The following is a 25162-nucleotide window of genomic DNA, read 5'->3' as shown; positions in this document are numbered from 1 at the left end:
ACAAAATGCAGACATTTTGACAAGCTAGGTCACTGAGATTCTTCTGTACTTTCTACCTTGTAAATTATGGTGGAAAGGATGGAAGCTGCAAGGCTATCTTATAAGGACTCCCTCACAAGTTCAGGAACAAGCTGAAGCAAAACTGCTGGTGCTTGTCAGGGCAAACTGACAACTTGCTCTAAATTAGACAGGATATGCAGAATAGTTTAAGACTGCAAGATTACCTAGCTTCTTTTAAGCATATGTAATACTAATGTCCTGGGGCTGTGAGTTTTGTATGTGGCTCCGTAATTGCATCCTCTGGGCACAGTAATCTCTCCAAACAAAAAAGGGATCAGTTTGTTCTGATTTGTGTAAGGATATATAAGTACATGAACAAATGTTCCAAGTGGCATTTACAGTCTGATTTCAAAAATCACACAAGGGAGTCCACAGTAATAGAAAGAAATTACAAGACTTGTATAAATACATTGAAATATTTTTCACCAGAAACTCTCTTAGACATGAACTTACATGAATAAGTAAAGGAGTTCACAGCCTGCCAGTGCTGAGGACTAAAAGTATGTTCCTGTTTTTTGCTTTAAGAAATAGATCGTCTGATAAAGAAAAAAAAAAATACTATTTTATTTTCGTGTATGGTTACATTATTATTACATAGGAAGCCAGTTTTCTACAATAAGTATTTCTCTGTGCATCAAAACAAGTTTTGGACACAAGACTATGTCTGACCTTCATGCAAATGTGCTGATTTATATTTGTCCCCCAAACCTGCAGGAACAACTAAAAGTACATGAGCAACAAGTTGAGTAACTCTTATCTCACCACCGTTACTTCTCACATTACAAATTCCGAGAAATACGTGCACATGTAAGAACTACTTACATGGGAGTGCTGTGGAAGATACATTTTGTGCCTGACTATTACACGGTCTTCTGAAACGGATTTGAAGTGGCAGTCAGTCTGCAGACACACATAATTAGGACTTGAGTAATTCTTTTCGCCACATCAGACTTTTATAAAAACAAAGCTCAGGTAACAAAATGAAATGAAGTTCGGGTGAACAGGTAGTTACCATTTTACTACATAGGCTCTAAACTTGAGAGAGAAAAAGGTATTGATTAGGAGGCTGGCCTTGCTACTGCTGTCAAGACAAATTTCTGCCACGGCACATAAGTGGAAACTCTGTTGAGGTCCAAAGTCCTGAATTTTAGTCTTTGCTCTAATGAATACTCATAACAGTTTCACACCAAATTAGAGTGCCATAGTGTTAAAACTATAGTGAGTCACTTAAAGGAAATCGCAAGACTCAGGGATTTCTGACAAGAGTGTGGAATAGGCTGGCAGAAGACAATTATTTAGCCATACTTTTAGCCATAATCTATCCAAATCTAATGAACCCTTCATAGTAAGCCTGGCCTGTTGAGGCTATTGCTAACTGTGGTTGTGCTTTTCTGACTGGGTTTCGTGAAAAATTAAGGAAACATTTTATTTTCATAGCCTTCTATTTTCTTTCTTTCTTGTATCCCCAGGGAGCACTGAACGTATATCATTATGTGAGTCAAAGTCCTTGTAATGACTGCTCAAAGTTTGCTCCAAAGTCCAGAAAATAGTACATGTGGTCTCTGAAGTGCTGCAGATATTTAGGTCTCATTTCATTGCAGATACCTTGGCCATACTGTGAGATACTGTCTCCCTTGCTGCCTAAAAGGCAGAAATTTACTACCAGTCACTACCTCTGGAGGAAACGGTAGCTAAACTCTGCATGGCAATTAATGTGATGTTCTATAGAATACGTATGTTATGTCTGTTTCTGTTTCATGCAAGGAATATGGCTTAAAAACAAAGATTAATTATGTAATGTAAGCATATGTTCAATGCTTGCAAGTTGCTTGAAAGTTTCGTATATCAAGACTTCAGAATGAGGTCAGATTTGTATAGAACAGAGTATCAAAAATGACAACAGTTTCTCAGTTCAGGAGACCTACCAAACTTTGCCCCCACTTGCTTCCCACCTCTTCCCCCAGTAGCACACGGTATGTTGGCTGCAGAAAATAAATTTGATTTAAAAAAAAATCAATCTTTATGCAAAACATACAAATTAGTTATTTGATGGCAACTGCTATAAGCAGATTTGCATGTGGTTTGCCGGTCTGGTTTTATGTATAACAGTAAGAAGGGAATTGAAGAAGCTTGAACAAAAAGTATCAAAGAAAGAATTAGATCAAAAGTGGGCCCCTTTTCTTGAAACACCACCCTGTATTTAAAAGGCCATTTCCCACTTACCACCTACTTGAAATTCCTCCTTGAAGTCAACCAACCTTTCTATCATGTTTGTTTGTCTGACTTCTATGTTGTTTGTGCTGTGTTTTCTTTTAAAGCCTGAGTCGGTGTGAAAAGAACTAGAGTGAACAACGGTATGTTACCCCGGTTAGAAGGAGGTGACATGGAGATCAAACATGCTTCAGCCTTTTGTTTTAATCATGCGCCCTAAGTTAATTAGCAGGAACACAATTAAAAAACTTCATTGGCCTAAGACAAAACTGAGACAACTTTTTTAGGAGCCCTCGCTCAAAATGCAAAGGAAGTTCATGTGCAAAATTCCTCTTGTTTTGATTCTGACTGTACATTCTGTGAAGAAACACGATTGCATCAAAAAAAAATACTTGATTTCACCAGTCACTGCTCCTAGCATAAATAAACTGCCCACGAGTCCTCAAATATTGATTTCCTACTTAGATTAAAAGAGCTAACGTTATGCAATTCTCTTGCTAAAACAGGAATGAGGTGAGAAACTGTTGGCTGTGTCAGAGGTTTCATCTCACTGTAGATGAAAAGCAGAGATCTTCTAGATTGGCTTTGTCTCTCCTCAGCATAACTTTCTCTTGCTTCTTTTTGACCTTGCTGATAAGTGTGAAAAGTAGAGGTGGTACAGAGCAGTGGCACTGCCTGGGAAGTTCTGTTACACTGATAACACTTCACACAAATCATTGCTGGTTTTTAGCTACCAGGAAGAGACAAAGCAGTTGCAAAGAGGGGGAGAAAAAAAAAGAGCCCTTTCATTTAGATTCGGTTTTAAAGATAGTGTGACATACTGTTATGTAAAGGCAATTTTTATTTCTGGTTGTAGACTCCCAAAATATCTGCAGAGTAGTTTCAGCCCTCTTCTAATGACTGTAAGCTTCCTGACAACAGGTTTGCTTTTCTTAGCTACCTTTTTGGAAGGCTTTGAAAGTATTCTGCTTATCCTCAGGGTATTGCTGGTCAACCCCAACTTAATGTTTATTCACAGAGAGCAAATAAATCTGTTTCTGATTTCCTTTCAGCAGAGGATGTTTGAAAGTTTTTGAAGAACTTGTTTAAAAGTAACTATTTCTTATGACAAATAAAAGGGCACCTGCTACACCAGTGAATCCGACTTTGCTGAAACTATCAGTTCGACTTAATTGTTTGCCCTTTTAAAGCAAATAAAATTCCCAAGTCCTTGGTTGGACACTTAGATTGCATCATCCTAAAGTCAGGCTCCTTGTAACTATTTTTACCTGAAATAAGGTACCTTGCTGTGGTTTAACCCAGCTGGTGCCTGAGCATCACAGTCATTCACTCAGTCCTCCTTTCCCAGTGGGGTGGGAAGAAAACTGGGGAAATCTCAACCTGTGGGTTGAGATTAAACTACTTATTAAGATAGAGTCTAGGAAAAGGTGCTGGGCTTTGACCGTTTACAACAATCTGACTCACAGCTGCATCAGGATGCCATCCTTTCTCATAACTACCTACAAGAAAGAGCAGTTCCCTCTTGGGTTATCTAAATATCCAGCCCACAGCAGAGGCAGGCATGTATCTCTGTGAGTAGGAAGGGCTCTTTGTCATCCTGCTTCAGGGACAGCTGCTAGCCCAGTCCTAATAAAACTGTCATCAAGCCCTTCAGGCACAGGAAAAGGTCAGAGGGAGAGGAATGCGGAGAACATACCTCCTGTTTAACAGGACCACTGAGGGAGTTAAAAAGGCAGGACTAGGGAGGACAGAGTACTAGGATCAAAGGCTTAGAAGTCATTCAAGGGATGGATGTTTTCTTGAGCATGGGAGACATCGGCACTGAACCTGAATGTCACTCAGCAGGGCTCTGCTTGACAACATGAGAAGATACCAGGAATCCCCACTGACCTTCTCCCTGTGGCACACAAGCCTGGTTCACCCAGGGCTAAGACGAGCTTTCCGAGGTCCTGTGCCTGCTGAGGTCTCCTTTTGGCAGGGCATGAATAAGAGCTGCAGTCAGTAGGAAGGCACAGCCCAGAGTGCTTGAAATTGATCTTTTTATGAGAGGTTCCTTCCTGAGAGGTTACTGGCCACTGCTGGGAGCAGCAACAGCATAGTGTGGTCCTGGTTCTGAACTAACACAGCCATCCCGGGGCTCTCAGCACAGACAAAACATGCTTCTTTGCCCACCATGCTTCCTACCCACCTTCATTAACTCAAAACCTAAGCTTGTAGATGAAAAAGAATGGGAGGACAGGCTAATGCATCTGTTTTAGCTGGCAAAAAGAGAAAAGAAAGTTTGTAGCATGTCTGTAAGTTGGTTTGCCTGACCTTCCCACAATGCAGAAAGTTTAGATCCAAAAATATTTGGTCTGCATGAAGCACATCTGCCCTGTGGCATCTTGCACACCCCTTCATTAGCGATGACCTGCCAATAATGTAAACAGTGAGGTTTGAAACAAATTGCAACTAAGTGAGAGCAGTGAGGCGCTGCCCCAAAAATCCTGTGGCCCGGGCAAAGCAAACCCCACAGTCACTGCTCAGCCTCCACACAAGGAAGTGATGCACCCTTTGCTTCTCTAAGAACCACTAAACACAACACCCACACTGCACATTCTGCTGCTGCCAGAAGCTGCTAGCTCCTGCCAGGTGCTGTCTTTTATAGGAACAAGCACTTGTTACCAAATGCAGCCACTGCCAGCTTTTCCATCTCTCACACATCCCATCCCACTCCATATGGGGTGAGGGAGGACCGTGCTGGACTTCTGATGACATGTTTTCCCTTCTGAACAAGTTGAGATGCGGCTCTGTCTCCTTGACAGCATTATTTTGTATGTGGAAGCCACAGATGCACATGGCCACCTGGCAAACTTTTGCGTGAATCACGGGGATATTTGTGGCCTCTGGCTCGGTGAACTGCGCTGTGAGTAATGCCAGTCTCTCAGCCAGAGCAGCGGACGAAACCCTTTTCTCGCAGCGAGCAAACACCCGCAGGGCCCTCGGCTCGGCCTGGCGGTATCCCAGCCCCAAATTTCGGCAGGGCGAAGGTCTGGAGCACCCGGCCCCGCCGGCGGCCCGCGCTCCGCCCCGGCCTCACAGAAGCGGGTGCCCCGACCCGCGCTCCCCCCCCTTCCTCCGGGCGGCGCGTCAGCAAGGAGGAGGGCTGCACGGCGGCGCGGGGGCTCGCTCCTCCTCCTCCCGTTTCCCCTCGCCGAGCCTTCTCCCCTCCCTCCCGCTCTCAGCCATTTTAGCAGCCGGCCGAGCCGCGCTCTCCGCTAGCAGCGCGGGGCCGGAGCCGGGTGGGCTGAGCTGAGGTGAGCGCACGCGGCGCAGCATAACGGCCGGCAGGGCCGAGGTCGGGCCGCCCACCGCCCGGGGGAACGAGGTGAGGGCCGCCGGGCTGCGGGCTGACATCTGGGCTGCGGGCTGACATCTCGGGCTGCGCGGCTCTGCGCTGCCCACCGCCTTCCCACCGGGGGTGGGACCGCTGGGCGGGGGCGGGCGGGTCAGCTGAGGTGAAGCGGGGGTTACGTGGGGTCAGAGCGCGGCGGCAGGCGCGGAGAGAAGCGCGGGGCGCGGGCGGCGGCCCTTTGCGGCGCGGTGTCCCTGCGGGGCTCTACGGGAAGGGCCGGGGCTGCGGGCCTGCACGAGGCCGCCGGCTGCGTTATCTCCTCCCTCGCCCCCCCCTCAGCCGATGCAGAAAAGGGGTGGGCTCAGGATGTGGTCTGATGCTGATGTAGGACGCTCAGCAGTCCGGGCAAACGTGATTCGTGGCTGCGCACAGCGCGTGTTCCGTTTCATGGCATGGGAGCATCTGCTAAAGGACGGCAAAAAGGCGGCTGCGGGTTTCTGTTCTCTCCCTGCTCGGGGCTGAGCCCTGCCCGTAGCAGCCTGAAATCCCCCGCCTGTCCCATGGGTTCGCTCCGTACCTATAGGGTGAGGGTGTGGAGAAGCCTGGTGTGCGTTAGGAATTGCGTGAAGAACCTGATGGCTGCAAGTGGTGATCATCGGGTTAAAGATATTATCTTGATTATTTTTTGTTTTGCCTTTTGGACTGTTATAGCATAAAAATGCAAGCACGGTATGCTTTGTCAATGAGCATTAAAGACAAATTTGTATTTATAGCCTTGCCAATTTCCAGTGCCGAAACTGTCAAATAAAGCTGCAAGGAGCAAGTAGAAACATCTGATTCTATGATATTTTGGGTTCTGCACTCGAGATGTTAGGGTTTGTCATCATTCACTAACTGCAGTAATTACAAGCGTGGATTATTTTTCTCTGCTAACGTGAACAATCTTAATTTCTAAACAAACAGATCCCTGAGCCATTAATTCCTCAGAAACAAAACCCATCATTAAGAGTTCCCTAGTTTTGGAAAAACAGGACTTATTATTTTTTTTACTTTCTGGTTCATCTGAAGTTTGCCTTTAATACAACACTACAAAAGCCTTAATTATTCCCACACCAAAGTTGTTCTAGTAACTATGTGCTTTTTAGCATCCTTCTCATTTCTTTGCATTTGACAGTTGCCCTTCATTGTAGTCTGAAACTATGCCATTATTTAAATACAAAGCAGATGAGACAGGTTTCCTCCCCACAGCCTCGGGGTGAATCTTGTGGTGAGGTTCACGTGTGCCGGGCACTGACAGGTTTGCATCTCATGGAAACTTGCCTTATCAGTAACACCGCACACAGTGTGAGCTGTGTGGGCAAATGGCAGCGTTGCCCATTGAGCAACCCAACACTCATCAGTGACTGTCAGTCCTCAGTGTAATAAGTTACCAGTGCTCCCCCTTTCTAACAAGAGGGCTGTGCTTCAGCCCTTCTGTGTAACTCTGGAACTGAGGACAATCATTAGATACAAGTGTATTCTGAGTGATGTCAGGATACACACCTGGTAAAACAGATGCACCCTATTGCACTGCTTCAAATGAAGCTGATACGCAGGTGAGATATTTAAACAGTAGTACAAGGCAAGTAAACATGGGAAATCTATTGAAGTTAATCATTAATACAAAGGCAGTTATTGTGACCAAACTGCTCTCAGCGAAAACAGTGAGTGAGTGCTTGTTGGTCAGAAAAATGTTTTTAAAAAGAAATTACTTAAGCTAAATAGAGTTGGAGTTAATAATTAAGGGAAATATGCAATAAGTGTGTGGTCACTGTTCTTTAGAACATGGATGTCGTCAGGAGAAAGTTCTCATCTCCCTAAGTTTACAGTTTTGTTCCATCTGTTCATGTATTGGGTTGTTACTTAGCTGGTACGATGTCCAGATGTTCCTTTTAAAGGAAGACACACTGTTTAATTTCCCTGTATCATACAGCAGCTAGGGAACGACAACTGAGGCTGTCTTTGTTTCAGTCACCTCTCACCTCCTCTCCCTGCAACAGAGCCACTCTGTCACCTTTCCTTCTGGAAGGCCCCAGGGAAACGGGCAGGTCCTAAGGGGAAATTAAAAGGATGCATTTCATAGCATCATTTGAGTTGAAAGGGACCTCTACAGGTCACCTGGCCCAACTCCCCTGAACAGGGACATCTGTGGACATCTCCTTTTTTGGTAGAATATGTTTTACTGCAGACATGAATTATGAATGCTTTCTTATTGCTATTCATTGTTTTTCGATTTGAAGGGGAAAAGGAAGCTAGGCTTGTCCGTAATTCGCTGGCAGCAATAGTTGTGTGTTTCCTCAAAATCTTGAACTCTGTAAGCAGGCATGTGAAAATGAAAGCCGAGCGCAGCACTAATTTCTTCTGTGGCCGCTTGCTCACAGGCTAACTTGTGTCACACTGAAACCTACACACTTGAAGTGGCGTGACAGGTTTCTCCCTTCTGCTTCCTCCGTGCCAGGCGGTCTGCATGAAGCCTGAGGAGCTGGGGCCCTTTCTTATTGGTTGCTTTCTGCATTCTGGGGGCTGACTCTCCCAGGTGGCTCTCAGACAGTCAGGACATGCTGGAGCCGTGAGGAGCTTTCACAGGTTTTATGTGAAGCCAAACTGAAAGACACTTACAGAATAAGGCTCGCATTGTAAAGAGGAAGGCTGACTGTTTGCCAGGACTGCTTGGGAGATGTGGTTTCAGTTTTCTTTTTCACAATAGATACTTAATGTGATCTGCATTGACCTGCTCAGCCAAGATCAACAAAAGTAATGGACTGAACCTAAATAAGCTACAGCAGATGTTCTTTCCCTTCTTCTTGGAGCTATCAATTTCTACCTAATACTTTGTTGCAATATTGATTGCAAGATATAGCTTTAATCATATGCCAGATGAGTGTAACATGATTTACCTGACCATATGATGCAGAGGTTAGGAATGGGTGGGGGTGGCAATTCCTTGTGTTGCTGTTATTGCCCTAAATAGGAAACCCTCCCACTCTACAGGCTGCTGTGGTCATTCACTGCCATAGCTCTTAGCAGCTCTGGAGCCAAGACTGAAGTTGGTGCTGGCTTGAACCTGAACTTCTGCAAAGGTTAAATTTGGTGAGGAATGTGTGAGAGGGGCACGTTGGCACAGTTTGCCAGGGTGTAATTTTACATGTTAAGCTGACACTAATGATGGTAGGAACCTCTGAGGGACAATGAGCCAGTTTTAAGCATGGAAACTGGATTGCACAGTCTTTCTTTGGAAACAGAGTAAGGAAATGTGGTTGTGGGCATGGAGTTAAGGGGGGAAATGCTTTCATGTAGCCGACATGCCTGAATGCTGATTTACTTAATGGATTGTTTTTAAAGTTTGTGTGTGTGTTGCTTATGATGGGAGTAAGGGTGGAGCTAACGCTGCTGTGGCATCACAAAGTTAGCATGTGTTACATTTGCTTTGCTTGTCAATTAATAGCTCTGTAAGGTGAAGAACATAAGAAACTGCTTCCCTCTTTGCTTCAGCTAGAGCTGAGGATTTACATCTTGTGTTGAAATCAAGAAGTATTTTTTGCCTCAGTAAAGTGTTTTGCAAGGAATCCTAGTACTGATGGTAGATCTTAGTGCAATTAATATGAATTCATTGGACGTTGTGCAGCTACTGGGCTTCCAAGGGGATTTCTTTATCTCCAAGGTGGTGGTACAACGATCCACCAATGATTACAGACCTTACAAATGAAATACCTCCAAATTAATATTGTAATCATTCTGATGTTTTCCTTTTAAACACTACTTATTGTAGGAAATAAGATAGCAAGTGAATAATGCACTTCACAGAAAGGCCCATGTTCAGAAGACTTCTTCAACATGTATTCAGATTTATAACAAATAGCTGCTAATGACATCTTTAGACTTAGTCATTGTGTTTTGCTTCCGTAGAAGCATGGACAACACATTAAAGAAGATGTTAATGTCCAGCTAATGGTTATATTTTGCAGAATTTCTCCTTAGATATGTACCACAGACGGGATTTATTATTAAAAGATACTTTCTTGATACTGTGCAACCCATTTTCAAGTGAAAACAGTATTAGTACAGCATTCTCTGTCCTTGTTCCACTTAGCCAGGTGCCTTACCTAACTGGTTAGCATTCTAAATTTAAGTCACCCTTCTTAATATATGTGACTTTAATTCTAGGAGACACAACAGCAGACTCGCATAACATGAAACAACTTTTCTCCTTTTAACCCACTGTTCTACACATCACAAGATAGAAGACGTATTCTGAACTGCAAGTTAACTGAGCATTGTTCTGTGAGTGTAACTATTCATTTTTGACTGTACTTTCTGAAGTTTGATGTCTGGTTTATTAAATTGTTCTTCTGCGCTTTGTTGTGCAGCGTTAGAAAAGGAATTTGAGTAGTGGTAGTAGTATCTTTAAACAGGATTCCTACCTGTGTGTTCTTCCCTGGCAGTCCGTAAGCACGCCACATGTGAGCAGTGAGGCCGGTTAGTACAGCAGTGTGCAGTCCTGTATCTGGGAGCTGTGCCTGCAGCTGCTGCCATCTTCACAAAGCCCATGGGATAGAATAAAACTCCATTAGCAGCTGCAATATAGTTTGTATTTGATAACAACTAGCATTGTAAATATGACCGGCAGTTAACTGTCATTCAGTTCCTGCTTTTTAAGAATTCAAGACCTTCCAGTCACTTTTGGAAAGCTGGTTGGATGTCCATCGCTTTACCTGGGTAAGCTGGAGAAATGATTGGCCAGTGAGCAGCATTTCTCCAAGGGAGACTATGAAGTTCTTGTGTTCGTTCTCAGAAGGCTGCTCAGAAACACTGTCATGTTCATCAGGAGTTTTTCACCAATGAAATGCTCCTTGCATCTGATAGCTGAGTTAAGCTGTTAGCACCAAACTGTGTGTGTGTGGCAGGGTACACTGTTCTTGTGCTGGCTTACAGGTCTATCTGAAGTAGCTCTAGGCATATCTTCCTGTTCTTGAAGATCCTAACAGAGAATGAATGGCATGCCAGAATATGAAGCAGGTACTTGAATTCTTAAAACAACAAGATACTTCAGTATAATAGGATTCTTCTGAACTACTTCCAGTGCTGGGAATAGATAATCTTAGGCATTGCAGCCTATGTGAAGAGGAGCCAAAGAAGCTACAGATTCTATTAATCACTCCTTTAATGCTATTTTTCTGTTGAGCTAACTATTTACTTTTGTAACAGAAGGAATAGAACATCCTGGGGAACAAGTGATTTCTCAGTGATATTCCCTGTGTCACTTCTTCATTTGCAGTCTCTTAGCTGGGCTTGACGACAGGGTTGTATCCCATCCCTTCCACTCAGCTCCTCTGTCAGAAATGGAGAGCAGCACATCAAATAATTGAATGACTCCCTGCCTGGTGACTGCCTCCTAAGCCTTTCTGAAGGCCTCGTTTGCACATATTCTGCTCGTGGAAGTAGAAGAATATTGGCACAGAGAAGATCTGAATAAATTGCAAGTATGAAATTAAGTATGCAATTTCACAAAGAGAATTTCTTTGTTCAGTGCTGGTTGTTTATAATAAGCTGCTTTCTTTTCTATTTCCCAATTCAGTCTCTTGGAAAAGAATGTAGGAGGAACTGCAGAAAACAAATAGATGGTTTCTGCAGAGCACACGTGTGCCCTAAGGCACTTCTTTTGTGGCTGTCAGAAAATCTTTATGTTTCACAGGAAGTGCAATGCTGGCACCTGTGTTTCTCTAGAAGTCTGCTTGGGCAAGCACATTTTTCTTATCATCATTATACCTCATTGGCACAAATATTTTTACAGGTAGAAACAGAATATTGATACATCCAATAGCTTTTCCAGTGATTATATTCCAGCTTGTCCTGGTTTGGAGGAGGTTTGTGCAGCCTGCTGTGGGCCCTGGAATGTCCCTGTTCTGCACGGGATTGCATGCCTGCTCTGACCCATATCAGGCCATGGCATCAAGTGGGCACGCCTGTTGATTCCTGTCCTAGATGTTTTCTTACATTACCTACCGCTGGAGTGTATGACTTATGCTGCTTGGCTCAGCATAACGTGATGTACTTGAAACTAAAATCAATCTCTTGTTGATCTTTTAAAGTGAAAGCAAAAGGTGTGCAGTGGTTTTGAAAACAGAGCAACTTGCTGACTTTACATCCAGCTTATCTGGGTCAACAGCAAGCCTTGTATAAGACAGTGTTTGCTAAAATATGAACTTTCCCAAAATAGAAGATCATTTAGTTTTGTGTTTCTGTAGTCATTACTCATCTGGCCAGAAGTCTAACTCGGTATCCTGAATAGATTACTATTTTCTGAATGGTATTATTTGTATTTCTGCATGCTAGAGCCACTGTACTACTTGAACCAGGAAGCGTACTAAGAAAGCTGTGTATAGAGAAACACTGGATTGCAAACAAGGAGTATTCATCTCCTAACGCTCTGCACTCTCATCTCAGTGAAACACTGAGCGCTCACCGTCTGTCAGGTTAGGTTAGAGACCTATTTGAGCAGGTACTACAAAACATGAGGTCTAACTCTGAACACACTGCTGCAGTTCAGTTCTGTACATCTGTATGGCAGGTGCTACATATATCTGAGTCTTTCCAAATCTAAGCGAGTGCTGCCTTCAGTGTACCGTTCAGTTGGTAGGAATACGAGGAGCTGGAGTTGTGATATTTGCTGATAAGTGGGTGCAGGTGTCTTGCTGAAAAAAATAGTGCATTTTGATGTAGGTGCTCAGATCCACCAAAACACTTCACATTGCCCGAGCCATCTGCCAGGCGCAATGTGTTCTCCTTCCCAGCAGTTACATATGCTGTCTTTTTTTTAATTATTTTTAAGATACTGTTATTTTCAGTTCACCTGAATTAAGTCGTAAATGACTCACTATGTAATCTACTTGCAACAAGCATTTTGTCTAGGAAGCAGCCTGTGGAATATCACTGCTTCAGATATTCTAGGTAAGTTGGAAGAGCTGGAAACTGCGTATCACTGCACACTGAATGTCGCTTCTTAGCAAAACCACAGAAACTTCTGAATGAGGGCAGGTAGCTTAAATTCAGCTGCTCATTCTGTACCATACAACCACGTTGGCCTTCTGCTGACCTTCCTGACCTTCAATAAATAACATGTTGAGCATATTAAACTTTTATTAACTTTTTTTTTTTTTTTTGAGGTATATTCAAATAATCTGTAATCAGTTTTAATAAGACATTTCTGTGCTTGCAAGTGGTTGCTGATGGTTTTGTCGCTTTTTTTTGTTGTTTGTTTTTTGGTGGCTTTTGTGCTGGCAGCAGGGAGGGGAGGGAGATAAGGGCTGCTTTTATAGCAAAGGTTAAAGTAGGTTGGTGCACCTGCATGCTTTTCTCTAACACAGTACTTGAATGTACACAGTAAGCTTGCAAGAGCTGCAGCTAGTGCTCCTGCATCCGGCCACGAGGGGCAGACAGAAAAGGACAGAAAAAGTGGGTGAGAGCTGCTTGTTTCAGCAGCAGCTGTTTTATGCTTAACTTGCCTACAAAGCTACAATATAAAGGTGTAAGTAATCCTGTGTCATCTGAACTAAACAGAGGTTGCCACTTCCTCCTTTGTACTCACGTCTATCTGTCTTCATGAGGAGCTGCTTCAAGGTAACTGACCTGACTTTAAGAGTCACATGTAAGTGCCTTGCTGCTAAACGTGCTGCCCAAGGGAACAGTTCCAGTGAGATCACAGTGGATTGGGGTTGAGATAGCTGCCATGAACCCAAACGTGAAGACTCTGACAGAAAAGCAGCAGTTCATTGCCCTGTTTTCACTTCTCTGTTGGAAACTCTGTTAAGCTGAAGTCATATTTTTGTGAATCCAGTTATGTAATTTACCTCAACTGTGTATATATCAAAATTGGCTTTATGATATTTCAATGCTCTGATCCCATTTCTGTTCTTAGCATGACACTTTTACGTTCTGAAAACTTAACATGCTCAAAGAACCACAATATTGCGTGGGTCAAGTGTAGCTTTACAGGATTTTCCACAGCTTTGAATGTTGCATTAAAAGAGAGCTAAGCCAAATCTGCAGCTAGTGGTAATGTCAAATGGCAGCCAAGAGATGTAACAGTGTTTGGGGAGTAAAAAGGAAAAAGAAGCAAGAGAGTCTGTCTTGTGGTGCCTGTGGTCCTTTGCACCAAACATAGAAGCAGGAAATGAGCAGGAAGCAGTTTGTCTGTCCCTTGTAGCCCAGTGGTCTGTTGTTTGCTACGTTACATTATGTAAAGACAGCTGCATGCACAACTGATTCCTGCTGTGTATTTGCACAGTGTAGTTCCCTACTTGCACATAGGATAGTTGTTTCTGTGCCATTGTTAGCTAGACATGTGTTTAATTTTCATGACGGAAATGGGTTCTTTGTTTGTTCCATAAGCATGCAAATAGTTTTGCGTTCTTATGAGCTCTGCTGTGTTTAAACAACTTGGTCAGAAGCACTTTGGGTATGAAGCATATCTGTGTGGGGAACAAGGGGATGGTGAAGCTAAGGTTGCTGTTTGTAATAATAGGGGATGGTGAGGCTAAGGTTGCTGTTTGTAATAATAGCAGGGTGACAAAGTGGGAGTTGGAATGGGTAGGAATGAAATGATGCCTTAGAACGCCACAAAGGGCATCCAGCTCATATGAGTGCATTACTTGACATCCCAGGGTTGTCAGTACTTGGTCTGTTTGTGGATTATACATTATCCTTGCTCTTCCAGTTCATAACAGAGAAGCTGTATGGGCCTCTCAGTATTTCACTGAAGCTTGGTCTTTAGAGCATCTTTTTCTTAGTAGCCTTCAAATAACAATAATTGATAATTTTATAAAACTGAGCAGGAAAAAACCCAATGTACTAAGCAGGCTGGGAATTTTAGTCTAACATAAATGAAGATTAAAAACTTGTTCTAGGAAGCAGCTGGTCATGTTATGTGAATGCTCAAAGGTGCTCTGATGAATTATGACCGCATAGACAGAAGGTCATCTGATCCACAGAAACAAACGTAAAATTATCTTCAGATCACACTATGTAATAAAAAAGACAATTAGGAAGTGAGCAATCTCAGTCTGTCTCCCCCCATTTGTCACTGTAAAAATACAGCAGCTACTCAGGTATAGCCTACATTCACTTAAAATATCCTATTGTTTGGATATCAATCCTCATTTAGCATGGACCATCACTTCTGGAAGGTATGCATGGAAATGAGGTACCAACACAGCTTGTGTGTATGCCGTGCTATGTTATATTCTAGGAGTACTCTTAACTGTCTTAACATTTGTTTTGCTACATCTCTGAACTGGGATCTGTGCCCAGATATAAAGGGTGGCTAGACGGGGGTGATTTTGTTCTCTGAAAGCCCTCAGTGGATAAGGGCTCTGTTGGCTGTTTTTCTGAGTGAGTGGTTCTGTTCCTCAGGCAGATAAAACAGTTTAATAAGTTTGCTACATATTATCTTCTAGTTTATAAATTTACTTTCAGTTAAAAAGCTGATAACTATTCCAGTAACATGGATAGTGTTATCCAGATTTACTTTTTAATAAGCTCATGAAAGGTAAACTTGAATCCTGGGCTACCAAAACGTTAATGCTGAGGCTATGAAAGGCAGTATAACAACATGATACTGGTTTCAGTCAGGAGTAAATTTTGAAGCTTTTTGTCAGGACCGGTGTTTGGCAGCAAGATACACACTTCAAATATCTGAAGGCCCTCAGTACGTATAACTTAGGTGAAAATGTAGCACTTCAGAGTGATATCGTAATGAGTTCTCAGTGGTAACCTGTGATGTAAAGTACAAGATCAGCCTGTTCCATGTTTTCAAATAGCAGGTACTATTTTGCAATTGTATAAATGAGAGTGCCAACAAACAGCTGACAAAGCTCGCATTACCAACCCAGAAAAAATCTTGGCTCAAATGGTCTGTTTAGATACGTCTATAACCTCAGAGATGCCCAGAATTTTCACTGTTTCATACTTTCCCTTTTCAGATTTTCATGAATTTATCTGCCTGCTTGCCTAGAAACATTCAAACTGCAGTTGCATTAAAGGTAAAGACCAAGTTATTGTTTGTGTGCCAGTGAGCGGACTGATGGCAACAGGGGAACAGGCACTTAACTAACCAGAATCCCAAAACACTGAACTTTGTCCAAGTACTGAGAAACTCAGAGCAGAGACTCTATTTTTGATGGAAAAAAATCTAAGAGTATTTCTTTTTGAGTATTTCCGCATTTGTTAGCAAATAAAACTGTTTTTGTTGCTAGCAGTAAATTGCTCACATTAAGGATTTTTCTCTCCCTTTTTCAGAACAAAAACACTCCTAAAAAATAGGCTGAAATAATTGTCAGTAATGCCAGTTTCCTCCTCTTGCTTCTTCAAAAATAAAGCCTAAGACTGTATTACTGTCCCTTTAGCTTAGGGCTGCACAAATAGTTTCTTACTTTTTAGTTGCTACTGTTACTCCTCCTTGATTCTTTTTTAATGTGATCCAATTACCTAAATGTCAAGTCACGCCACCAAGCCAGCTGAGTTTTAGATTTGTGGTCTGTTGCAAATGGCAACTCAGACCCTTTTCACATCTACTGAGCCAGCAGGGCTTGAACAAAGTCTTTCAGGAAGCTATGGAGCTGTGTTAGCACGTGGCTGTCCCAGACTAACAAGTTATGCTGAGGGATAGAATGTACTAGTATAGGTAAATGGCTATGCACCTCCCTGGCAGAGCTGGCTTGCTCTGTTCTGTCTCTGCTTTGAGCACGTGGTGCTTGACCCAGTCCTGTAAGTATGTCCTCTGCTGAATCACAAAAGCTACTTGGATATTTTGGAATAACACTCAAAGCTGTCCGCCTCTGAAATTGTACATGTTGAACAGGCATGCTGATGTCTGTAAGATGTTACCCCAAGTCATAATAAAATCAAGCAAAATACCCATAACACCAAAACTCCTCACGGTTTAAAACTGTCAGGGTCTTTTTTCCTTTATAATTTTATTGTTACATTTCCTTTCTCTAAGGATTGTGTTGGTTTCTGCCTTAATCTCCTGTCTTGGTATAAACTCTTGTGTTTGGAGCACTTCTGGATTTTTTGTTGTTGTTCTTGTGGTGGTTTCACAGCAATTGAACAAAACTGTTCAAAGCTGCTAAGTCTAAAAACTTGAACCTGTGTATTACTTTATAAGATAAAATATACTGAAATGTGTTTGGTCATCAAGCAACTGTTACAATACAGTTATTCAGTAAGACTGCCTTTCTTGGTAGAAAATGCCACCACCAATGTCACATCCCTTGCTGACATATAAAACCCACAACTTCTCTGACTAATTAGGTATATGTTCCATTTATTGTCTATGTACAGCTCATCTCCAGGCTACACCCCCAGATCTTCCATATGTAAAAAATAGAGTTGCAAATAACATTATTAAAAGAAACATACCCTAAAGATCTGTCTGTCACAAAGCACAGCACAGAAGTAGCAGAAAGCAAGTTCAGTAACAAAACACTGAGGATAAAACAAGTAAAAAGTTACAGTGCGAAGCTCTGTCTTAGCTAAACCTCTCCCTGTGAATTCCAGCTGTGGATCTAGAGACAAAAGAAATGTAAATATGAGTCTAGGTGTGTCTGACTGGGAAGCGATAGGAGATGGGTTCACCATGTACCAAACAATAGACTATGCTAAATTTCTGCTAAAATTAACACCACGGTAAAATTCAATTCCTTCAACAGATGGAGGACATCACAGAATTTTCACTGAGAAATACTTTGCTTGTGCAGAACATGACAACATGCATGCTCCCAAGGCTCTTAACTTTCATTGACTCTCAGACCATTTTCATTAGAAGCATAACTAGCTGCACAATGAGAATCAAATGCAAAATAGAGGTGGCTCATGCTTGAAACCTCAGGGGCTTCCATCTCAAAAGGCCATGGGTGGGAGCGAGCACATTTCTTAAACGTGTTTTTAAGTGCACTCCCAGTCATCTGTGTATCAGAACATCTGCATGGAGAGAGCTTCTTCAGATTGCAAATAAACTAGAGCCTGATTTCATGAAGTAATACAGAATGGTATGTAGAACCTCTGTCTTGAATTGCACAGCAGTGAGACATTCAAAAAGAATACAGTATGTCAGGGTAACTACAGTGAAAAGAAGAAGCTGTTGATATGCGTAGTTGTGTATGGGTTTTAGTGGGGTGTGGGAGGTTAATTTCCCTGGAATCCTTCACTAGAGCATTGAAGAGAGGATTATGATCTGTCCTTACGCTGCAGGTTTGGCTGCCAGACTGGACTTGAGTTCATGCACTTTGGCATTTTAATGTTTGAGTTGCTCCATTCACAAAAAAGGTTATTACAGAGCAATGCTGATCCACTTCAGGAAATGTATAGATGTAGGAAGTAGCTGTCAACAACCAGCTTGCTCTGTTCACATTACTAAGCTTTTGTCAAGCAAATGTATCAGCTGAATCCTATATAATAAAAGAATAGATTCAGCATTCACTTTCTCCTAACTTCTGTTCTCACATAGAATTCATACTCCTACTGTATTTTGTATTGGTAAATGAGGCTTTACTTGATATATTTCTAGTGCACTGTCACAGGAGCACACACGATTTCTTACAAGTCGTGCTGTACAGGTGTTAGCTAATGTACCAAATGTGGGGCCACGAAACAAGCATTAATATTTAATCTATGTAGCAGTAGCAATATCAATAATGATTTTTTCTGTTGGAAACAAGATAGTAGCTAGAAAGTACAAATGTAACCTGTGTTTCTGCACTAACACCCCACCACACATGCATTACTATTACAGAAACAAGAACACTACATCTGACTTTGAAGACTGTAAGGTGCCATATATTACTTGCAATATGTCCTGAAAATACAGTGAAACTCAGTTCTTAACTTTTCCTTATTAAAAAAAACAACACAGCTCTGAGTGAATTCTCACTTTGCTAAGGGTGGGAACACTGGGAGACAAAAGCAAACTCAGACCTGCCCTTCACTGTTGAGTGAGGGGACCTGGTGGCGTAGTTCCAGGAGGTACCTGAAGGAAGTGACTTGTGGGAGTGTGGCTGGTCCCTTTTGATGCCAAGAAAACAGCTTGACTTAATAGTGTACCAGTTTTCTGATAGCCATATTCCATACAGAACAATGGGAATGTCATCAAGTGCAGCGTGGAGTTTCACTTGTGTTGTGCTTTTGCACTGTTTTACCTCTCCCTTTGCCAGCCCAAGTGCTTTTCTTTGGCCTGCGATCAGCATCTTCAATCATATTTTCAAGTTAGAATCACCCCTAAACATGGGAGTTCTAACAAACACTGGTTATAAAAATCAGAACTGAATGTTTCCTTGTAGTTCCATATTTTGCACAACTGCAGAAACAGCCTGTGATGCAGATCTATATAGAATAGTATGGATGTTCACTATTCTTTTTGTACCTGCTCCATCAGCAATACTGGGCAATACAATGAGGCTGAAGAAAGCAGTCAATCTCCTAAAGAAGAGAATGCTTTCCAAAAGCGTGACTTGCCTGTAGTCAAAGGAAACATGACTTTCATTGGGTGAAGCAAGCAATAAAACTTTTGATTTTTGTAATTTATGAAACTGGTTTTAATCAAAACGATTAGATTACTTGAGTAGGGTTATAGAATTTCTCAAGGCAGTGTTTGAGTTTTTGCCTGAAGGTTCTGGCAAGAAGCTTACAGACGATGTGGAAAACAGCCCTTTATATTGGTGGGTCTCAAACAGATCTGATCTTCTAGACCACGTAATCTAACAATTTTAGGACAGTTCACTACTTCTGTGCTTTAGCAAAGCAATTTACTGCTGTGCAAAAAACCCCAAAGATGAATTGCACTAGTTGGGTCCTTGGAGCCATGTAAGTCACAGCCTTAGTATTGCAAAATGATGGTGTAGCAAAGCACAGACTCAGAACTGGCTGCTCTGTGCATCCTTGTTACATCACGCAGGAAGGAGATTATCAATTTCTAATCAGCTGTTTATTTAGCTTTTGGAGAACTTCTATTGCCACACATCCTCTGAAATTTTTCCTTGGTTGTACCGCCAGCCTTTCTGTGTGCTCGTTTTCAGAAGTTGGGTGAAATGCAACTATTGCATAGCACTGCTGCTGAAACACAGGAGTACGAGTAACATTTGCCATCATGCCTCGTGAGTTTGGGGTGTACCTTCAGATATTTAAGTTAGGCTAAAGTGCTTCTTTAGGAGTACAGGGTGTGTGCTTTCATCTTTGTTTCTTATTTTTGTACCCTTTAGACCGAGTATATTTTGTAGATGTTAGATGAGTTTTGAGGTAACATCAGTACATTGTGAGTGTTTACTGTTTTCCATCCTCTTCTGAAATACCAATTGTTTGAGACCCACCAATATGAAGGGCTGTTTTCCACATTGTCTGTAAGCTTCTTGCCAGAACCTTCAGGCAAAAACACAAAGCCAGCAAGCCATGCCATGTTCATTTCATTTGGCAAGAATACCAGCAAAACAAAAGGTTGCCTTTCCATTCCTTTGCCACAAGTAAACAAACAAACAAACTCTTTAACTTCAGTTAAATTGAGTGCTGGCATACACAATGCAGTAGTATATAAAGTGGACTAACTCAAAGCCTCATATGCTGGAGTCTTGTGATCAGATTACAGCATGACCAGTACAGGCTGAGTGCATGAGCGTAAGGGAGGAAGTGTTGGAGTGAATGATCCTAACGTATTTACAGTGCAGCTTCTGGGTAGAATTTAATGAGGCAGAAGGAACAGAGGTGGGCCTAGAGGAAATACTTTCCTAATTCAGTGTGTGCTCAGTGGACAGTTCTCAGTTGTGAAATCATGTCTCAACCTTTTATGTTCTCTGCCTTTAGGACACATAAACAAGCCTTATCCTTTCATTAAATATTTGCTTGCTGTCCTGTAAAGATCAGGAGAGACAGTTTCACACCACTCTGTTAGATAATTAGGAAATACAGGGTAAGCTCAGCTGGTCTGGCTTTCGCTACAGTGATGCTGGAAGTTCTGCCAATAGATGTCTGACAACTGAACCGGGCTGATTTTAATTCTTTTGACTGAAATTAAGTGTATACACATTGTGAGGCATGAAAACAATAGCCTTTTTTTTTTTTCTTGAAACTAAAAATAAATGTGATCTTTGCTTATTTACTAAGTAAATCACTGCATTCACTACTTCTTATCCCAGGCAGCAGTAAGAGAAGCAAAACTTCCTAATACTTTGTGTACTTTTGCTATTTCAAATATGTCTCTCTGAAAGTAATGCCTCCTATTTATTTCCATGGAAACTACAAGAGATACAAACAGAACAAAAACACCACTTGATAGAACAAATTCTCAGCCACAAAACACTATTTTCCAACACAGTCACCACCATTAGCTGGGTACATTTGCCAGCAGTGAACAAACACCTGCATGCCATGCTCATCAAAGTCTGCACTAGTGGAGGTGCCTCACTGTCACCACTGCTGCAATGCATCGCTCACCCCTCACTGTGCTCACACCCACTGTTTGGCCCCCATAAACATTCTGCAAGTGTTGATGAATGGCAGTAGGTGCCATTTGTTCCATATGGAGGAATTCAGTTCCACTCCTTGGCTTCATCCTCACTTCCATGTTGGATGCCATGCTGTCAGACTGCCCCTCTGCTGCCATCTGTCACATGGCAACAAAATGTAATGGGAAATTGGTGGGAAGGTTCAGCCTCTACTGCCCTCACACCAACATCTGCCTCTGATTGCATGGGCCAACATCACAAAATAGCAGACATTACTTTCAGAGCAGCCCTTTGGAATGTATATATTTAAACGGGGACTCCAAAGTCATGTCAGGATCTGTTCTGTCTGACTTTCCCCTCTCCCTAAGTTGTTTGGACATAGGTACTTATATTTGCACTATAAAGACAAAGCAAGAGCTCTTGAAAACTCTCAGACTTGGAGCAGCAGTTGTAGTTATGGAGCACAGAATTACATCAGACACCTGCTGGCATTGCTCTGGAGCCTTTCACTGCCTCCTGACGTACAAAGCTACGTAAGAGGAAAATACATAGAAATGTGCCTGTGAAAGGGAACAAAAATTGGACCTCGTGTACTTTTTTTTCCACCATGAATAACTTACAGTAAAATTGGCAGCGTTTGCTTTTTATAAAAAAAGAAAAACAACACCAATATGATGTAAACACTGAATCATTCCCCTTCGTTTTTCTTACTTCAACCTTTCTAACTCCAAAAAAGTCCAAACATTCTTAAGGCTCTTCACTTGAAAATATTCCCTCCTCCTCGTGTGTGACATGGATATGTATGGAATATCACAAACTGTAGTGAGCTGCAGTAAGCACTGCTTGTTTGCTGCGCTCAGCTTGCTGCTTCGTTCTGGCAATGCTGTATTGCTCAGACTTTCTCTAGTTCCTTTTTTATTTTATTTATTTATTTTTGTATGGGCTCTGAGTTCCAATACTGGAATGAGGACTATGAGATATTGATTAAATCCCCTTCCAGAAATGGGTCATAATTAATAACTGATGTATTTATTCAGCTCAATTTGCTTGGTTGGGGTGTTTTGTTTGTTTTTTTTTTCCAGTGTGTGGAACTGCCTTTCTGTTTGTAAATGATAAATGCTCACCGTGCTTTCCAGAGCACTTACAACTGCCTGAATGCTACAGACATCCCAGCAACAGTTATTACTTATTCAAAGTGGATGTTTTTGGAAAGATTCTGGTTCTCCCTGAAAGGAGTCAACCTGTGCTAAGGCCAGAATTGTGTCTGCATTTGAAGTGGAGCTCAGTCATAGGAAAACTGGGATTTCCTCTGATGGTTTTAAACTAAACAACTTCTTGCACTGCAGATCCCAGTTCTGTGTGGGTTTGGCCGTAAATCAAAATCAGCCCTTTTCCTGTCAGCGTTCTTCCTAGAACACTTCCCCAACTTCTATGAAAAAGCATTTAAGAAGCTACAGTGAGTGTTCTAAGCATTCTGGTAGAAGTGTGTTTTCTTCACGTTATGATATTATTTGGTGAACTGGATCCCTCTCAAACTCTTTAACAAGAGAGGGAGAAAATAAATGCTGCTAGTCATATAGTTTCAATATTAAACCTTTACATTGTTTGGGATTTGGCTAGTTAAAGCTTTTCCTAGTGAAGATAATAATTTGCTGCCCTGCTGGAATTAATCTGCCTAGGATAAAGTTTCTAACCACAGGTACTTTAGGTTTTGGGTTGCACTCAGAAGCGCTAGTTGGAGGTGAAACTACTGGATAACCCAATTCTGTGCTGTTTGCATATCTAAAGGGAGAGAGATAAAGGCAAAACTCAGTGCTGGTGCTTGTATGCGCATTCACTCAGTTGTTTCCCATAGCAAACCTGAACTTCCCAAGTCTGTAAACACCCAGCATGTACTAATAGTAAGGAGGATGTGACCTCATGGATGATCCGTACACTGTAACGTTAAAAGAACTCTAGTCTACAGAGATATTATCTCAAATTTGATAAAAGAATCTTATTTGCTAGAGGAAAATCCTTTGGAAATGCTGCAAACACAGCTATCCAGAAGAGAAACAGTGTCTGCTTTTGATTTGGTTTGTTTTCTTACACTTTCTTAGTCATGCCTGACGCAAGCTTACTGTTACTGCTTGGAATGTGATTTCCTACATCAAGATCTGGAAGTTCTGCAGTTTCCAAAGTAGACAGATCAGCTTCCAAACATTCTAGTTACACCACACAATTAAGTGGGATAATAAATTTTGTATGTCAGTACAAAATGTTACGTATCCTAAATATCCTAGTATTCTATACTAGCTTTACTTCAACATGCACTACACTTTCTTTGTGAGCAAAGCTCACTGAGAAGACAGTTGTTAGACTTCGGTGGCTTTCAGCATTGGTGTGCCTTGTGGGTATCTGTGGTTGTGCATCAGTATGGATGTAAATCCCTCATCCTCTCTCTCTCTCAAAGACTGGTTCAGCTTTACAAAAGACATTGAAGGCCTACAGTGTGATTTGAATAGCTGTGTTTGGCTTCTAACCGAATGGGTGTGGATTCTGGCTACTTTGGTAATTTCAGTAGTTTTGTTGTGTCATGGATTGTATTTAAAATATGATATTTACTGGGCTTGAGTATAAGATGGTCTCAATTCACATGCTATTCTTCTGGAGCATTAGGGCAGAGATTCTGAAAGAATGCTTTCCTCACATCATTCTCTCTGCAGGGCAAAAAATACCCACCCTAAAATATACTTCCTTTTTATTTTCTGTTTGAATATAGATCTAATTGACATCAAATAAAGCTTGGGCATCGCTGTCAGATACCATGTAAGTATACATATGTGTGTACAGGTATATACGCATGTGTGAGCATGTGTCTGTTTTTATAAGAATATGCTCAAAGGGAAAAGTAACGTTTTTCTTCTTTGGACTTAACAAGTTTTTCCATGCAACTGCTGTTAAGAATTCCAACTGATTTATGTCAGAATAGAAGCATTTAAAATCACCACAATGAGAACAGAGTAGCTAAGTTCTCAGTTTATAAACACTTTTAAGAGTATTTCAAACTAGTCTGAAATTTCAGGATGAAAGTAATGCAACCTTTAATGTTTGCTTATGTGACCTTTAACATAACTGCCTTCAAGCATACAAAGTGTGTTTGTACGTGCAATTAATTCAGAGGTTGTGTGATTTCAGCAGGGCATCAGCCTTAGAACACAACCTTCTTTCCCATTAAGACCCTTCAGTCCTTATTGTATTATTTCAGGCAGACATTCTGATGAGGTTTCTATGTTAGTCCTAGCAGTATGGCTGGCCTTTGTTTTATGTACAAGCTCAATTGCATCTTTCGGAGCACTGAACTAACTGGGATGAGAACATCAAACAAGATTGGTGATATAAACCACTGACCTTCATTTTAGAGAACTGGTGCTTGCAGGGGAAGCGGGGTGATGTCTCTTCTTCTGAGGTTTGACTGTTTGCCGAGCAGCAGACAGTGAAGTTAACTAAAGCAGAACAAGGACACAAGCTTTTAAAAGAATGTAGAGTTTTCTTTTAAGAGATGATTCTTTCTGAACAAGTCTGAGCTTAGTTTAGTATGTGACACATTCAGTAGTCGTTTTAGACTACGGGTTTAATTAAAAATGTAACAACACTGTGATGGTGTTATTTTGAGTATGAGAAGTCTCTCAATCTTACATTACATATTGTTGATATTGGCGTCAGCGCAACTGTGAACGTTGGGAGTCTTATTAAAAACCAACAGCCTATTAATAGATCTCTGTTGTGCTGTCAGGAGCAGCTGTCTTGTTTAACCTGAAATGTTAATTGTAGCCTCCCTCACCTGGGGTGGCAAACACGTTAATAAAGATAAGCTTTGGGGTGTGCCTACATTCTTTTAATGCTTGATGGAGCCCTGAAAATTTCCCTATTCCTACGTATTTTGTTTATCAGATCTTGTCCATGAAAGACTGATCTTTCCTATAAGCTAGTCAGCATTGCACCCTTACGTGTCTGAGGTACCGTGTTTTCATCAATGCACCTTTGCCTTTCG

General features: G+C 41.8%; 1 protein-coding gene across 9 annotated transcripts in view; it reads left to right on the top strand.

The window, feature by feature from the left end:
• Positions 1 to 5438: 5438 nt before the first annotated feature.
• ACSL4 (acyl-CoA synthetase long chain family member 4) overlaps positions 5439 to 25162 on the top strand; it is a 35747-nt gene continuing 16023 nt past the window's right edge. For 2 of the 9 annotated variants that reach the window (XM_072335125.1, XM_072335123.1), the window contains exons 1-3: positions 5522 to 5638; positions 15622 to 15681; positions 23891 to 23937. The gene's annotated coding sequence lies outside the window, so the exon portion shown is untranslated. Of the gene's footprint in view, positions 5639 to 15621; positions 15682 to 23890; positions 23938 to 25162 lie in introns of all 9 variants that reach the window. The other 7 variants (XM_072335122.1, XM_072335121.1, XM_072335119.1 and 4 more) reach the window with 6 other exon arrangements.

Source organism: Excalfactoria chinensis, chromosome 4 (genome assembly GCF_039878825.1).
Source record: "Excalfactoria chinensis isolate bCotChi1 chromosome 4, bCotChi1.hap2, whole genome shotgun sequence".
Lineage (NCBI taxonomy): Eukaryota > Metazoa > Chordata > Aves > Galliformes > Phasianidae > Excalfactoria > Excalfactoria chinensis.
Note: the sequence above shows the minus strand (reverse complement) of the source record. Positions and strands in the feature narration are given on the sequence as shown.